General features: G+C 30.7%; 1 long non-coding RNA gene across 1 annotated transcript; it reads left to right on the top strand.

Moving 5' to 3' along the window:
- The first annotated feature begins 7,566 nt into the window (after nt 1-7,566).
- Nucleotides 7,567-9,828, top strand: LOC148573161 (uncharacterized). The gene is made up of 3 exons (XR_015904795.1): nt 7,567-7,896; nt 8,001-8,070; nt 9,548-9,828. It is a non-coding gene; the product is annotated as an uncharacterized LOC148573161 (long non-coding RNA).
- Nucleotides 9,829-13,203: the final 3,375 nt, after the last annotated feature.

The following is a 13,203-nucleotide window of genomic DNA, read 5'->3' as shown; positions in this document are numbered from 1 at the left end:
AGTTGAAATGAGAAGCCGTTGTCTGAAGCTTACGAAGAGAAGATTTTCGAAGTTACCTTAAGATTTCTAAAATGTATCACGAACCCAAAAGATATTTTGAGCAACCAGAAGTGAAGAACGAAGTGACAATCTGTGATTACATGTTCCACGCATGAGAAAGAAAGGAGAGACCACTAGAAGCCGTGCAAAATGCTACAACCATCGAAGGGTCTACATTAAAGGTAAAAGAGAATAGCCATCGATTTCATAATAGGTTACCGAGGTCTAGGACAAATAGTGATACTGTTAGGGAATCGTGGACCAAGTGACCAAGTCCATTTTGCCTATCGGAGCAAACTTCTTAGTGGGGATATCAACGAGACAATACATCAGGGAGAAGGTGAGACTTCAAAATACGCTAAACACCTTTGAATTAATCGAAAACTAGAGCATCGAACATCTTAGTTCCTGAATTTGATAGCCGAGACAACGAAGAAAAAGTTACGCAAATAAATGAGCTAAAGCTCATTTTCTTCTCTAAGAACACAACAGAAGCAGCGCCAGACGCAAGGAGAAGAAGAAAAGGATACAAAACCCTTGTTTCAATTTCCAAACGCCGTAACTTCTCCGTTCGAACTCCGATCACCGCATCGTTCGCGGCCACGCGTCCAGCACGTCGAGCTCTATATTTCTGTTAGATCAATTTTACCAGTAAGCTCCAATTCCATCTTAGATTTTCTATCTCCTTTTCTATTCTTGAAATTGAACCCTTATGGTGAAACTTTGCCAATTTGGTGTTCTAGGTTCGTTTTAGCTTGCGGAGCTTATTGGGTTTGAGTTGCTACGCGTATGGGTGTGGTAAGGATCACCTAAACCCTAATCTAATTTTGGTTTTATTATGTAGAATCTGAAATTTAAGTGTACATGTGTATTAGGTGTGAATTAAGTTTATATATAAGCATTGGAATTGAAAAGTAAGCATTTGGAAGCTTGGTGGTGATCAAAGCTGAGATTGTGGCTGGTTTCTTTGAGTTTGAGGGGATGTGTTGTGACTTGGATGGCTGTCTTGGATTAAGTATAGTGATCGGCTAAGGTATGGTTTAGGTTTCGCACGTTTAATATGTAAGGTTGTGTGAAAACTTAGGCTAGAGAACTATAGGATAAGTTGAAAAGGATTTTATGCATTAAATGGTTAGTTTTGTGATGTTAATGGTAGATTGATGATTAGCCTTGTGTTGGAATTAATGGTCATGAGATGAATGGAATTAATGAGAATGTGTTATTGGAACTAATAATGGTGAATTGATGATGTTGCTGGTATATGTCCATGAGATTTTGTGGTTATGACTTGTTGATTTGGTTAATGATGATTTATGGCTTGTTATTAAAGAATTGAAAAAGTAAATTAATGAAATTTTAAAGTTGTAGCTTGTGGTTGAAATGGTAAATATTGGGATTATTGCATGGATTTTATGGAATGGTATGAGCAATGATATGCTAGTGATTGGTGATAATGAAATGAGGCTTGATATGTTGTAAATGTGCAGGTTTTGTGGGCAGGAAATGTGAATTTGGTAAAAATGGGGTTTGGTATATTTTAGTAAAAAGTGGTTTTGATGAACTTTGGAAGTCTATAGCTTGCTCCTCAAAGGCAAAGAACACCACCAGAAAGAAAAAAAATAAATTGGCTATAAAGTAATTTTAATAGAGAAATAAAAGACCTATGCTCTTGATACCGTGTTAGAATCAAGAGATTAATCTAAAGAGGATGTTTTTGTGTATTATTCGGTGTTTTGCCAAAGATACAATGTACAATGATATATATAGGTGCTAGAAGAATCAAAGTAATAAAAGCGTAATATCCTATAATAAATATACAGATGTGCTAAATAAATATAAATGATGTTAATGAATCTTAATTGATCCTAATTATACTCTAACAACCTGAAATCCATACTCCACAGCCATGGAAGCAGAACACTTATTAACTAATGTACTCAACTACTCATTAGGTTAGCAATGACTATGAATTCGGATCTCTAATATTCAGTCTTTGGCTATGGCTATATATATAGGGTAAAGGTATGTATCTCGTCTCATCTCATCTCATCTCATCTCATCTGGAAGTTTTCAATTGAAATTTGATTGATTTTTTTTCTAAAGTAGAAAAATATTCATTAAAATAGCAAAATGAATACAATAAGTTGTTCAGTCCTATCTTGGACACCAAAAGCCAGATTTAGACTTCGGGGTTTTCCAAAATATCCTTATGACTAAAGAAAGAGATTAATAAAACAACTGAGGAGAGAAAAAAAAAATAGAAAAGAGAAGAGAGAAGAGAGAAGTCACGCTAAGTCCTCGTTCTTGTCTAGAACTCCTATAACAACTCCATAGCTTGTTCAAAAAATTTTTGAGGAGAAATAATTTTGCTCACAAAGATCTTCAAGATTCTGTCTCTCCAGTTCATCCAACACAAAACTGCCACGAGCACCGAATTCTTCATCTACTGTGTCGTTTGGTTCAACTGATTTACTACATGCGACCACCACTTTTCAAACGGCTGAGTTCCCAATGCTTGGCCCAAATGGCTAACCGGTAAAAGTTGCCATGCTTGGTTTGCGAGATGGCACTGGATTAAGCAGTGAGTGATTGATTCTCCATCTTTCTCACACCTAGGGCAGACATTGGGGATGCTCTGGAACCTTTCATTCAGTCTTCCCCTCACAGCAAATCCATTATGACAAGCCTTCTAAATGAATATTTTATTTTTGGGATGCATAGTAAGTTTTAGAAGGCTTTCCACATCTTCTTTTCTCTGCATGCTTCCGGTATTGCTCCATAGGTGAGTGAAAAAAGTGGTACGCAATTTTGTAGCCCGTGGATACTGAGTATGTCCTTGATTTTACGCTGGACCAAGTTAGTCTATCATTCCTTTCTTCAATTTTGTCTGTAATATTCTAGTTGTAATATCTGGAACAAAGTTTGCTGTTATTGTGTGTTCATCCCATTGTCTGTTGTTGTTAATGAGTTGGTTAACCCATTCTAGTTGAGCATTAAAGATCTGATTTTGCATTGTAGAATAGGAAATGAGTTTTTTATCCAAGGGTCTTCAAGAATTTGCACTGAGTTCCCCAACTAATTTTTCATAGCAGTTCTTTCTCCAAAACCTTCCTCCCTTCAAGTAGGCTCCTCCATGTCTAAGATGGATTGTGACCAGTCTTAGCTGTCAAGAAAGTAGAATACCTGAAATATCTTCCTTTGTAAAGTTTATTGACTAGTGAATCTGATTTAGTGGCTATTCTTCATCCTTGTTTGGCTAGCATGGTCAGATTGAAAGCTTTTAGATTCTTGATTCTCAGGCCTCCTTGAGTTTTCTCTCAACTGATAATATCCCATTTAATCTATCACTGTTTTCTTTCCAAATCTTTTTGCCCCACCAGAAGTTTATTATCTTCTTTTGTACTTTCTCTAATAAGAAGTCAAGTAATCTAAAACAACTCAAAGTATAAAGTGGAACAGCTATTACTATTGCCTTGACAAATACTTCTTTTCTGTTTATTGAGAGAAATTGAAATTTGATTGATTGCTAAATAAAATTTTAAATTTGATATTTAAGTTGTTAAAAATATGATTTCGTTTTAATGTTTTGATGAGATTTGATTGTTTTGTCTTTGAAATTTTGTTTACTAAATCAATTTTGATTATTTGAGTGTACTTTTAAAGATTTTAAGATTGATAGGGCAAATCTTTAAAAAAAAAAATTAAAATTAAATATAAAATATATTTAAAATTTACATAATCTTTTTAGGGAGCGGTTACATAATCTTTCTTTTCTTGATAATTGACATAATCAAATCATTGACGCATGTTCACGAGGACGTATTCAACCTTCTCTTGATCCTTTTCACTATATTAAATTGACAATGGTCTAAGAATCTAAGAAACTTGGCATAAAAAATTTCTAATTAAAAAAAAATAAAAATTTAGTTTCCATCTTTTTATACTATACAGTATAGCGATAATAAAGCTTAAATGTGAAATAAAAACAAAATTTTAAATAAATTCTTTATAAAATAAAGGTTAAATAATTTATTTGAAATTATTTTATTAATAAATATTTTAAACTTTATCTCTTTCTAATTGCAAATAATAAAAAAAATAAGAACATTTATCCATTTATACCAAGTATTAAATTATAAAGAAGGAGTATATAAAACGAATCTAATAAAATTTAGATAACAAAAAATAAATGTAAAAGTTACATTTTGAAAGAAACAAAAATAAAGTTTCTTTACCTCTTAAATATGGATTGAGTACGCTTTGGATACATTTACATAAATATTTAACAAAAGCAAAGTTTTATTTTGCACAAAAATATGTTTTGGAAAAAATTTGCTTTATAATTTTTAAAATTAATGAATATTAATTTAAAAGTAGAAAAAATTGAGTATAAATTATATTGTTAAAATATGTTTATATTGTTATTTCTTATAAGTTTTTTTTATACCCAAATCCGGCCTATTTGAAAGTCCGACAAGCTCACGAGCCTATTTGAAAAGCCTATTCGTAAATATAACTCAAAACTATAAATTTAAAAAATTTAAATTGACATTAAATACATTTTAGAATTTATAATTCAAATTTTGTAAAGCATAATTCATTTATATATCAATCGTTAGTCACATATTATAATCATATTTATAATTTATAATCAAAAATATTTTTTTAAATAAAATAAAATTACAATCTTAACTAATATTGACTATTAAGTATTTTGATTTTGTTTTATATGAATAAATAGTTGAATGTCAAAACTAAAAATACTTTATTTTTACTAAAAATATTATCACGAACAACACCTATAAATTTAGTAAATTTTTTCCTTTAAACCTATGACCTCGCAATTTGTCTATGTCTCTGCATTCAGCGTCGGTATTCCACGCTTGCTCCAACAACAAAGTAATATAAGAGAAGTAACTCCTCTTTCCTTTGTAATTTGTACCGTAATTGTTCAACGTTGACAACATTATTACCGTTTTTTTCAAAGACAATGAATTTTATTAGAGAAATTAGTGTTTTTTTTTGAAATAAAATAAAAAATTATTAGTTTTTAATCCATATTATCGTCTCCAAAATAGTATATAGATTTCTAAACAGTATACAAAAATATTCAGAGAACAAGCATGGCTTCTACAATAATTTTTTTTAATTATAAATTTAAAAAAACAAGCCATATTTAACAATGGCAATTATTATCGTCTCCAAAAATACACAAGTACACAGGAATAAGCCATATTTAATAAGGATATTTTTTAATTATATATTAAAAAAATAACTATTTTTCAAAAATAAAATACGACTTATTTCTGTCTATTCTTGTGTACTCTGGAGATGATGATAATAGTTACTATTGTTAACTTTTTTAACTCAATCTGATATATTTGAAGTGAAATTCATCGGAGTAAGGCAAACTCTATAATTTTTATAGAGTTCGCTCGGTACGACGAACTTGCCCAACCAAATGCAAAAAGAAAATTATATTTAAAAAATTAAAATTTAAAAATTGTAATTAAAAAATAATAATTTTTTTATTTTATTTTAATGAAAAAACTAAAAACTAGTTGGTCCACAATGGACTACAAGCAAAAGGTATTTTGGACTATGCAAATAGAAAAGTAAAACAACAATTGGAAACCGAAGAAAAGCAAAAGTAAAGTAAGTTCAAATGAGAGTTTCACCTTTCATGTAAGAGACATCTCTCCTCGGATGGCAAAAATTTCCAGTGGAGCAGGAATAGTTTGTACCTAATCCCCTTCAATGTTGACAACATTTTTATAGTTTTTTTTGTTTAATTATTCTGTTGGTCTCTATAGTTTTATAAAATTTTTAATTAGGTTCTTATACTTATTTTCTTTTTAATTGGGTCTCTACACCAATTTTTTTTTAATTAGGTCCCTCTTAACAGTAATTGACTTAATTTTATAGGGATCAAATTAAAAAAAATTAGTACAAAGACCTAAATAAAAAGAAAAAAAATATAAAAATCCAATTAAAAAAAATTAATGTAAAAACTCAACTAAAAAAAAAAGTACAATAACATAATTAAAAATTTTGATATGAAACAATAGAGTAATTAAATATTTTTTTTTTCAAAGACAATGAATTTCATTAGAGAAACTACTTGCTCCACAATAAACTCCAAGCAAAAGGGTATTTTGGACTATGGCAATAGAAAAGTAGAACAACAATTGAAGAATGAAGAAAAACAAAGGTAAAGTAAGTTCATTCGAGAGTTTCACGCTTCATGTAAGAGGGGGACGGATTTGGTAGGCCGCATATGTTTGCACACTGAAACACCAAAAAATTATTTGGCACTGAAACGCCAGAAAGCATCAAAATAAAAATATTTATTTTTTTAGGATTTTTTCTACAATTATATATAAAATAGAGGGATTATTTTTTTATTTTAATTTTTTAAATGAATACATTTAATTTAATTATTAAAATTAGTTAAACACTCACTATTTAGTTAATTATTATCGCCCCTAACCTCCTCTTCCAGGTTTTCTCCCTCTCCTTCCTCTGCCGTAGTAAACCGTCCCTTCTATTATCTCCAGCGCCGATAAGGACTGAAACCTTCCCACCACCTCTCCTACTCGCTCTTCCGTCGCACTAGCAACTCCTTTTCTTCCCCCACTCAGCTATGGTGACTTTGGCAGCATTTTATTCGGCACGCCCAAAATCCATTGTCGACACTTCACCGAAAATTTCAACGACTCCATCCTTTCAAAAGTGTCCACATCCTTATGTTCAACAGTTCCATAGTATAGAAATTGGTCTCCATGTAAAAAATAATTAGTCTATACAAGTCTAATCTTCTTTTCAGATGAGTATTGCTTAAATGGATGCAATCAAGTTTAACCCAACTGTGTGCTAACATGACCCGACCCGAAACATCTTCTGCCCTCTCGTTAGCCAGTCTCTCGCCCACCGTCTTTACGCCGCTCCGATCCTTCGCCGCTAATTCTCTCGGACAAATCTAAACATCTGCCCAAACCAAACCACCGGTATTTGTTATTCATGTTACGGCGATGACAGTAACCGGCTAAGGTAAAATTTTTCAATTTCATCGAGGCAGATGCGCCGTTTAGTGAACGTGCACAATCTTGACCGGCGATTCCACACGGAGTAATTTTCTGCAACTTGAACAGCATAAAAGCCACGAAGGTGACAGCAACAAACGTCCACGAAAAATCTCTTTTCTCAGCCCAACTTCATCGTTTTTTAGTTTAACATAAAACAGAATAATTAACTCTAATTAATTTAAATTTACAAAATTATAAATTTTTGCTATATTAAATTATTAACCCAGATAAATATTAGATCTATAATAATAACCACCAAAAAATTAAAATTTTTAAAGTGACTCTTATGACACAAAACCTACAAAAAGTATTCACTAGCCAATCAAAACAGACAAATAACAGGACAATCCCTACCATTAAGTTAAAAAATAAAAAAACCAATGGCTCTCTTTACCTAGCGTACCAGTCAGCTAAAATTAAATGTTAGGCATACTGATTAGCCAAACACGCACGGCGCATGGAATCCGTGCCCATGTAAGAGACATCTCTCCTCAGTCATGCGGCAAGCTTCTTCAGCTATTTCCACCGGTAATCGTCGATGATTCTCAAAGACAGCAGCATTCCTTGCTCTCCAGATGCACCAGACAAGGTTCGCAGCAAGCTCCTTCTTCCTTCGAGATTCAAAGACTCCATTAAAAATAACCACCATCTCCATGGCTCCATAGCTTGATTCAGTAGCGGAAGTCCTACAAGATCCCATGCTTCAACCACGCTTTCACATCCCCACAGGCAATGGTGTACCGATTCCTCCATAGCATCACAAATCAGACAGGTAGGGTTTATGTTTTGAAATCTTGAATTAAGATTTTCCTTGATCGGGATCCCTTCATGTAAAGTCTTTCACAAAATATTCTTAACTTTGGGGGTATTTTTCAGGTTCCAAAACTGGAACACTACTTCATATCCCGAAGCCACCGAATATTCTCCAGATTTCTCCTTTTACCAGGTAATTTTATCTTCACCTTGTTGTATAGGAGTTTCTAGTATTGCTCCGGAAGTCCCCAGAGTTGAATCCAAACAGGGACAAGAGAGAATTCCTCTTCTATGATCTGTTATGTGCTCTGTTATGCCCAAATAGAACCTTAATTTTCTTATGTGTGATTAAACGTTGATACTAAGAATGAACTAATTAACATTCTGGAGCCCTAATTTTTTTCTGGTTTGCTTGTCATTTGAGCCTAATTAAAAGATAGGGTATGGGTGGAGGAAGGCCTTAGTTTGCTTCTGTTATGCTTGCAATTTAGGTTCACTGATCTATCTTCATTAAGCACAATGTATAAGTGCCATGCATATGATAGCTTGCAGTTCTTGATTTTTCATTTGATCATTTTCGGATCTTGAACATACCACGTTTCAAATGCCTAACAGCTTGTAATATGTTCACTGTGTAAAACGATTTGTGCATTTTTATAGGCTATTTTTCTTAAAATTGCTTGTATATTTGGTGTTGCAAGATTTGCCATTATAGGTAGAAGATGATGATAGGTGTAATCCATTATATAGAACAAGCAATTGAAGGAGTTCTATTAGAACCTTAGATTTTATTGTTGTAGGCAAAATCATTATAAAAAAAATAATGTCGATTGGAAAATAATATAATTTACCATCGGCTACTGTTGAGGGGTAGTCATTGAAGTTTTTCCTGATTTGGACCGTGAAAAATTGTTGGTCCAGACTACAGAGTATGATGGTTGTATAAACTCAGTTGCATCATAAAATTTCATTCTTTTTTTCAAATTTCCCGGTTAATTAAGTCTGTTATAGCATGCAATGTTGTTACGTTTAACAATTAAGGATGGTTTACAGTGGAAATTAACCATGTGTCTATATCTATCTTGAATGATTTGAAATAAATTGAAACAAATTAGTTAAAAGAACAAATATGAATTCTTCTACTGTTTTATTTAACTCACAGAATCAGTTAAGTTGTACATCTTTCAGAGAATTTAATTCATAACAAATGTTTCAAAACAATGCAAACCATCAAACTGTGGTGCCACACTTGGTTTCCTACTGGCCTTGGTTTGTTCTTCCACTGCTCTTGTTGTAGATATTGTTTCTTGATTAGATGCTGAAATCTCTCTTGCAAGTTTCTGCGTTCATAGAAACCTTATGTTACTTTTTGGAATTATATAACACTTTATATGAACAAAAATAAATACATATCTTTTTCTTTTACCTTGTTCATAACAAATGTTTCAAAACAATGCAAACCATCAAACTGTGGTGCCACACTTGGTTCTCTAATGGCCTTGGTTTGTTCTTCCACCACTCTTGTTGTAGATATTGTTTCCTGATTAGATGCTGAAATTCTTCTTGCATGTTCCTGCGTTCATAGAAACTTTGATGTTACTTTTTGGAATTATATAACATTTTATATGAATATAAATAATAGATATCTTTTTCTTACCTTCGCATTATAGAAGAAGAATCCAACTCCGGCAGCTACAGCAGGGAGAGATGCATAAATCTTTCGCATGGCCATTGGTGTAACGATAGATTGATAGGAAATAATAAGAGCCTTGTGATGACTATATATATATATGAGTCCAATGATGGGAATTTGGGAAGCAAACAATGGTTTATAAAGGGACGGAACGGGTAAAAAAAAGAGAAAGCATAGTGTTTTATCTTATCTTATTTTAATTTAATCCATGGGGTAAGGAATTAAATTTAAAAGTGCTGAAAGATTTGTTCCGTTTTATGCATATTGTGATACATTAGTAATATACGTTATTTTTATTTTTTAAGTTTAAATTTTCTAAATTTAAAATTAGTGTTTTTAATCAACTTTTTTTTTTAAATTAATGATGCGTACGAAATAGAGTAAAAACTCTTATCTTGAAATATATCTAAGAAATTTTTAATTAGTTATTATTTTTATAAATCCATTCTGTAGATCAAATTTTAAATTATGATTTTTAAAAATAGTTTAGATAGAATTTAAAATGCTATATATTTAATCAAAATATTCATAGATAATATTTTTTATCTGATAGTGATAAAAATATTTTATTCTTATACTCTTAAATATAATTTAATGATAGTATAAATCTTTTTGTTGCTGATTTGAAGATAAAATTAATTTTAGTCCAATAAAATCAAAGTTAAAATTAAGTTAAAATGAAAAAATAATTTGTATCAAATCTAATCGAAAGCAATTAATTTATACATATCTATTTAACTTTTTCTTAATTTTATGTATCAGTATTTAAAAGTGAATCCGAAATCTCTTTTTAAAGGGTAAACATGATTAAGGTTAACTAAAAAAAATCAAACTTGACTTTTGATTAACTAGAAATTTGAATTAAGTTAATAACCCAAGATAACTTTAAATAATAAAAGTAATTATTAAAAAATTATAAAATTAATAAACAGATCATAAAAATAAAAATTGATCTAAAAAATATTTATTTTTTATGTAATAACTAATTTTTTATTTAAAAATTAGTTTTCTATTTAAAAATAGTTTTTTTCCTTTAAAATGGGTTTTTTATCTTTAAAACCAAATTTTTCCTTTAAAATTAATTTTATACAAAATTAATTTTAATTTATACATTATTTTTTGGTAATTTAAAAGAAAAAAAAAACTAGAAAACCAATTAATAATTTTCTAGAGAGTGAATAATCAAAATAATCCCTAAAAGATACCTCGCTAGATTTTCATTTTCATCTCCGAAAGAATAAATTAATCAAATTTGTCCTCGAAAGATAGCTGACCTAATGATGTTTGTTCTTCCGTTATTTTTCTTAACAGAAAATGACGTGGCATGTTAAGTTACATTTTAACACATAAAACGACGTCGTTTTTTTCGTGGGCTATCCCAACAAAGGCTTAAATCCGACCCACCAACTTTAGAAACCCCACTCATTAGCCATCTTCTTCCTTGGTGATTCTCTTCCTCAACACTGAAACTCTATGGCCACCAACTCTTGCTTCGATAACCATAGATGTCGTTCTTCCTTGAAATTCCATAACTACTGCAGCGCCGTCCCGCTGACTTTCATCACCACAGCGCTCAAGATTCCATTCTGATGCTTGCTCTTCCCATCGCCAAATACTGTGCCGCACTCTGCGCCATCTATTCAGATGCTTACTCTTCCCATCGCAAGTGGCTAGGCGGTTTCTTCAGTTCTCCTAGAGATCTGCAACTCTCTCACCGAGCTCCGCTAATTCCTTTCCCTTGTCCTCAAGAATGGCTTATACCACTAGCACTTGTTCTGCAGTCTTGACAGCATCTTCGAAGTCTCATATGCCTTTGATACTATCGACGACCACGATAAGTTCGATATGCTTTACCACACCACGCTCAAAGAATATGCAAGAAATTCTTCTCTGTCTGAAGCTTTGGAATTTCACCATAGGATAAGGTCTGATGGGTTAAGCATGATGCATATAAGATGTTTGATAGAATGTCTCATAGAAAATTTTACCATAGAAGGAGATGACGGAAGGATTAACGGAAGAGATGACGAAAGGGCTATGCGACCAGATCTATTATCTTTCGAGGACAAATTTGATTATTTTCTTCTTTCGAGGACGAAAATAGAGATCGATGTATCTTTCAGGGACGATTTTGACTATTAACTCTTTTCTAAAAGATAAATCTAAATATTGTGCCCACCTAAGAAGCAATGATAGCTTAGTTCATAAATCTCAAAAACTAAGCACTAGATACAACATTCCTTTAGAAATGCACCCAATTTAAACGGATACTTTTGGCTCTAAAAATTTTAAATCCTAAAATATTTAAAAAATAACTTTCTCACTTTATTATTGTCACAAGTATAAAATAGGTTTACTATTTTTATAAAATAAAAGGTACTTATATTAAAAATTCAACCTGTAATGAAGGAAGAATGATTTTCAACATTATTTTGACAAAATGTAAACAAAGCAAGCATGGAAGTATGGAACATTAAGAAATAGCATAGTGTTGAATTGCTACAAAACTTTTTATATATGTTTTCTTATATTCTTTCTTTTTTTTCTTTGTAAAATTCTCTCTTGTACCTCAAACGAGTATTTAAAATGTATTTAGTTTATACTTTAAATTTATTTTACACTAGATTCAATTATAAATATCAGATAGTTTTAATATTTTATTATATTCTAGAACTAGAACGTCAAAAACTATAAAGTGTTTTTAATTTAAACACAATACTGATATCTTTGTAAATTAATTTATTAGTAATTTTCAGGCCTGAAAAGATTGTAAAAAAAAATTATCTAAAATTATTAGGTTAGTGTTTTGATTTAGTTTGGATCTCTCTTAAATCTTCATAATGCTTATAAAAATAATATATGTAAATTTTTTAGACTCGTGTCTGACTCAATCTGAATCATTCTTAGACTCAGGGACGGACTTACGGGGGGCGAGTGGAGGCCTCGGCCCCCCAACTTTTTTAAAAAAAGATTAATAGTTATAAGTTATTAAGTACGATTTAATTTTTTTAAAAATTTATTTAGTATTTAGTCTAATATAAATAAAAATCCAGTCTAACCTAAATATTAATGATTTCTAATATTTAAAAAGTAAGTAACAATATTAAAAGAATTTGAAAAGATATTATTACTAATATTTTTTAATTAAATAAAAATTTTCAATTCCCATAAAGTATATTTTTTTTCTTCTTGTGAGCGTCCTTCTTGATTCATTTGGTATTAATTTTCTCGGTTTCAACTACTACAAATGAGAGTTCTTTTTCAGCTATGAATATTGTGAAGAATAATTTAGAAACAAAATGAAAGATAAATTTCTTGCTAATTGTCTTTTAATTATATTGAAAAAAAATTGCAGAAAAATTTGACACAAATTCTATTATCGATGAATTTTATGAAACGAAGAATCGACCACTTCGTTAATAAAAAGTACATATATATTTTTTGTACTTTAAAATATATTCTCTATCAGTATATTTTTGTAATGCATTTTACATTATATAAATTTTTGCATAATTTTTTAATATTATATATGTTATTGGCCCGCATGATACTATTTCTGGATCCATCCCTGCTTAGACTTAAAAAAGTGTATGTTAAGAATATTTAAAATTCTTAGTTTTAATTTTTAAGTAT

Source organism: Arachis ipaensis, chromosome B2, assembly GCF_059453495.1.
Source record: "Arachis ipaensis isolate K30076 ecotype BB chromosome B2, ASM5945349v1, whole genome shotgun sequence".
Classification (NCBI taxonomy): Eukaryota; Viridiplantae; Streptophyta; class Magnoliopsida; order Fabales; family Fabaceae; genus Arachis; species Arachis ipaensis.
Note: the sequence above shows the minus strand (reverse complement) of the source record. Positions and strands in the feature narration are given on the sequence as shown.